This window comes from Aplidium turbinatum, chromosome 16 (assembly GCF_918807975.1).
Source record: "Aplidium turbinatum chromosome 16, kaAplTurb1.1, whole genome shotgun sequence".
In the NCBI taxonomy this organism is placed as follows: Eukaryota; Metazoa; Chordata; class Ascidiacea; order Aplousobranchia; family Polyclinidae; genus Aplidium; species Aplidium turbinatum.
Genome location: NC_137487.1, coordinates 6,554,969 through 6,560,370, shown reverse-complemented (window position 1 = coordinate 6,560,370; position 5,402 = coordinate 6,554,969). Strand labels below are relative to the sequence as shown.

Sequence of the window (5,402 nt, the reverse complement as noted above, 5' to 3'; positions counted from 1 at the left end):
AATTTTGAAATTGTCCCCATTGGGCGATATATCGTCTAATTCTAGAGTCACTGGTCGATACTATCATTATCTGCTGTCCTGTCACCAGTGTTACCGTGTAGCAGTTTTTTCAAGTGAAATGTAAGATAGCTTAGGTCGGCTACGTACAAATGTTTATTGCCAAACTGTAGAAGTTTTAGTGACACTTTTCTTGTCAAGCCCGAAAGTCTGATCATCTGTTGTTGGCTTCTTGTTTCGGAGACCACTCGGTTAAGGTTTTAACAACAGTGAGTTCATTGGTTTTGTCAACGATTGTTGGCCTAAGTATTTTACACAGTAAACTTGTTTAGTTCATACTGTCCACTTAGCCATAGCCTAATCCGTAAGGGCTATATCGTATGATTTAGTTTTCATAAAAAGTACGTCCGAACGGCAGCGCCAAGCCAAAGACAGACCGCAAAATATTGCTTAGATCGATTGATGGGTTATCAATAGAGATGTAAATGCAAAAAAAACGAACCGTTTTTTTTAAAAAAAAACGTGTTTTTTTTCAAAAAAAACTTGAGCCAAAAAAAACACTCGTTTTTTGGTTTTTTTTGTTTTTTTTGTTTTTTTTCATGTTTTTCTGGAAAAGTTGCAATTTTTTTGCAATTTACAGCTTAGTTTCATTATAGTGCTCTTGAAAAACATTAAATTACTAAAAATAGTTTTATTGGTGTGCTGAAATTCCTAAGTGTTTGTGTTTGGCAGCATATGTTCTTGCATAGTCCTATGAGGACCTATGTTGTTTCGCCTTCTTCTTCATTCTCTGGCATGTTTGTGGCAGTAGACCTGACAAACATTGAATTAATGAAATTTGATACATGACATAATGTAGATGAGTTAATTTCTTTTTCCTTTTATGGAAGTTAGCCTATGATGTTAGTATACTGTGGTACTGGTTATTCTTGTACACACTCAATGGGTTGACGAAATTTTGACAAAACAAGGTGGCAGTATTCAGTACACACATTTACCTTGTTTGTGGACGTGATAATTTACTAATGCAAGCTATTGCCAATAGCTTGTTTAAACATGTTTTGTAACTGATAGCTTGCCAACGATGTATATGCTTTATAAATGTTGAAACAGAAGTATTCTTTTCGTGTGTTGTAAGATCTTGGATTGGACACTTCGTCATTGATGCTTCTTGCAGATTATTCGGGACATATAATGCAAGAGACCTTATCACTGATATTTTTAGCTGTCAAAAGTTAGTGCATTTGTCAGAAAAGGTTTAGGTTAATGTTCCTTTCAAATGCCCACCACCCATGTTGACTATTGCTAGTAACTACCATTCTACCAACCTTGAATGAAGAAGTTTTTCCTTTAAAGTGGAGTTTTTCAGCACTGCTCAGTGCTCAGTGTTCACATAGTGAATAAATGCTTTATAATGCTTTTCCTGACAAGAATAAAGTTTTACCCATATTCCCACAATGCAGGATAAAGATACAAAACAAACATCAAAGATGAAAACTTATTTTATTTGAGAACTAGGCCTACTGTTTTTTGAGATAAAAAGAAATTGACCTCTTGTCGTTACGCACCAATAAAACCATGATGCAAATTTTAATTTTTTTTATTGGGCAGAGGAAAGATTGACGAAAAGTTAGGCAAAAACAAACAAAGTGCTAAAGTCTCAAAGTTCTGCAAACTAGTTCAAATTGGATGGATTAAGTGCAACCAATAACCATACTTCTTTTAAACAAGTCTATGACAGCACAATGGTGTGATTAAGGGAAAACAAACATGACTATGACGTCACAAAGGATTATTGAATCTCTTCAGGGAAAATAAAAAAACATCAAAACGTTTCCATCTTTCACTACATTTAAATGTGATTTGGGCTAAAAGTTGGGACTTTAGCACTACACTGCTTTTGCCAAACTTGTCATCAATCTTTCTTCTACCCAATTATTATTTTTTTTAATTTACGCACCATGGTTTTATTGGTGCGTAACGACAAGAGGTTAATTTCTTTTTAGCTCAAAAAGTAGTAGCCAAAACTTGTTTTAATATTCATAAACAGATAGCCCACCCCATAAAACATGGGGGTAGAGCTAAAACTTATGTAAATATGTTGAGCGGTTCTTGAGATATGGCCGTTTTTCTATTGCTCCTTATCTATAAAGCCACTTAGTGGCTAAGGTTATTTCACTTATAACTCGAGAACCGCTTGTGTGATTTTCATCACGTTTGCACCAAATGCACATCAACTGGAACAATCTCTTGACGTTGTACTGGTAATGGTGTGGTGTGCTGGTGAAAAGTGCCTTTGTGAAGTAGAGAAACAGGACCCTGACCACCTGGTCTTAACGTAACATGCCCATTAACCAAAATCCCAGGTGGCTTCGAAACTGTACACGAGTGTGGTACTGCATTTAACAACTGGCTGAACCAAATTACAGACAATACTGGAGATGTGCCAACCATAGGACACTGTGTTACTATTTGAGACGATGAGAAACCTTTATGGCTCGTGTGTTGAGACTTGAGAGACATATTGTCTCATTTGAAAGATGTTATACGAGTTATGAGACTATTTTTTTGTTGAAAGAGACGCTATTGCAATGAGTTTACCCTAATTGCTGCATATTGTGACATTTAATAAAAAAATAGGTAAAAAAAACAAAAAAAACAAAAAAAACGAATAAAAAACAAAAAAAACGATAAAAAACAAAAAAAACGAGCTCGTTTTTTTTAAAAACAAAAAAAACCGTTTTTTTACATCTCTAGTTATCAAGCTATTAAGCTTACTTGCAGGCTGCAAAACGTTGTCAAAAAAACCAAGGAATAAGTGATGTCGCGTTTTTGAAAGATGCATAACATGCTTCAGAACTGGTTGGCCAAATTGTATTTTTCAGTGACGCCAGGCCATGTTGAAAAGCTGAAATAAGCTAGGCTATCAGTTTCGTAAATGAATTATTGATAGGCTACGTTTTACTAATGCGATAAAACGAGATTGTTGTAAGACTTATTGTAGGCTCATGATCTGTGAAGCAGCAAGAACCTTTTTTCAGAAAAGTTTAAGCATAGGCTAAATAATATAACTTATTTGTATCAAAAACAAAACAAAAACCTTAGATGTGACTCAGTTGACCGAAAGATTATTAAACACAAGTAGACCATAGGCCAGTGGTTCTCAACCGGGGGTCCGCGGACCCCAAGGGGTCCGTGAAGCGATTTCCGGGGGTCCGCGAAAGTTTCCGAGTTTTCAACATGACGGATAAATTAAGAAATTTAAAAATTGTTTTGCTTTGTTTATGTATTAGCCTACAGTGATTCTTAAACTGTAAGTCGCAACGCACTGGTGCGTCGTTTGAAATTGCAAAGGACATTGCACAAAGGTTTGGTTTCTTAACTAAAATATCATATAAATTACTTAAACCTTTTAATAAGGCTATGTTGGCTATGTTCAACTAAATTCTTTTAAGACAACAGATTGTTGATCAATGATTAATTTAGAAATACAAACGTTAGTCAACAGTCTATCACCACTCACGGTTTTGCAATGACTGTGATTATAACGAATTAATATTGATTTCAAATGAAAAAAGGGAGAAATTCTTTGTAACAGTCGCAAGTATTCTATTAACTTTTGATAAAAGTTATAGAAAAACATCAAATGAGCATATAGCTTACCGATGTTTGATCCTGTGTGCCAACATATAGCTCATAAGTCATAACATAATTTCGTCAATCTCATAAATCGTCAAGTGCGTTGCGAATTCAGCAAATTCTTTTAAGTGTGTTGCTTTGAAACTTATGTAACATATGATTCCATAAGGAAACGCGATATACCAAAATTTCAAATTGAAATTTTTAGGGGTCCGCGACCGCTTCGAAGACACCAAAAGGGGTCCACCAAGACAAAAAGGTTGAGAACCACTGCCATAGGCTATGCTTAAAGTTTGCTAATTAAAAAACTTCCAAAAAATAGTCACGCTACGCCACTGCTCATAAAAATTGCGTTGCCGTACGCTGAACAATCAATTTGTTTTTCATTCGATTTTTCATTGTTTTTCTAACAGGCTGTACTGCAAGCCCGCAATCAGGGGGGGGCATTGGGGGCATTTGTCCTCCCGAAAATTTTTGAAAAATTTTTAAGCGTTTTATGCAGTATGAAATGTACTAATGGACTATACACGTACAGCCATACTGTGGCAGGGGTCACCAACTGGCGGCCCGCGGGCCGCATGCGGCCCGTCACGCTGTATCGCTGCGGCCCGCGGAAGGTATCAGCGTACAAGTATAACCAAAAATACTTTTCTTGAGGAGTTAAAGAGCACGAAGGCAAAAAATACTTTCCGGGAAGCATATTTTCGCTTTGCATACGATTCCACCGACCGACCAATCAGATTATAGTTCTAGGTGGAGGTTGCTTACAGTTATTCCAATGCGATGTCCAGCCACACTGTCCCAGTGGTTGATTAAAACGTCTGTTTTCGAAATTGTCTGTGAGCATAATATAGGGTTGCTTATTTTAAGTTTGCAAATGTCATGTAAACAGTAAACACTAGTGTGCGTTTCACCGTTATTGTGTTTCTCGAGCAGTGTTCTCTTTATGCAAGTATTTGTTGGCAAAATAGGTCGGTGTAGCCTACCAACTCAATTTATAATAAATTGGCAAAATATTATATATAAATTTAAAGACTTTTTCTGATTGTATAATGAAAATATTTAGCTTAGTACTGCAAATGTTTTTTGTTTTTAAAGACACATGGAACGCTTCACGATTTTGCGTGTCATCCTTGCGCAGGGGCCGTACTAATCATCTCTGTATCGCTCCAATTTTAGCATATGTACTGCCGAAGCAAGTAGCCTATTGCAAAATGTTGTTAATCAACAAATTCTTGCCACGCTGATAAGCACCGCCAGCGACAGTTGTCTATAATAAAAGAAAGAAGGTTTTATAGACTCTCACAAAAAGGATGAAAAATCAACTCATTGCTTTTTTAGAGGGAAGACTCTTCATGAATTACGACAGAGTTGCGATTTTTCGATGATTTCCACAAGAGTTTGTTTCATGGTGCCTGGTTTCTTTTTTCTGTTATTGGAGCATAATTTTCGCTGATATGTTTGCAGGTCACTATTGTTGCCTGTATTGCGATGTGTCAAACATTTCCTTATTTACTGAAATTGTTAATTGCAAGATATCTTTTGTGAAGCGAAGTGACAATACCACTCTTGCGATGAATATTCTGATGAAACCGCTCGCCTCGTTATAAGTGCCCAAAACAAGTGGCCTCGTTTATTAGGCATTGTTAAAAAAGTCAAAAGTGTTGTAAAAGGAGCTTGGCCTGGCAGTAGCGTTGTTCGATTAATTTTGTTGCTGCGGTATTCTAACATAAATATTAACAACATGTAACGCTGGATACTGGGTA

At 36.3% G+C, this 5,402-nt stretch overlaps 1 non-coding gene across 1 annotated transcript; it reads right to left on the bottom strand.

Moving 5' to 3' along the window:
* Positions 1-4,732: 4,732 nt before the first annotated feature.
* Positions 4,733-4,839, bottom strand: LOC145786036 (U6 spliceosomal RNA). Its single transcript, XR_014291257.1, has one exon. It is a non-coding gene; the product is annotated as a U6 spliceosomal RNA (small nuclear RNA).
* Positions 4,840-5,402: the final 563 nt, after the last annotated feature.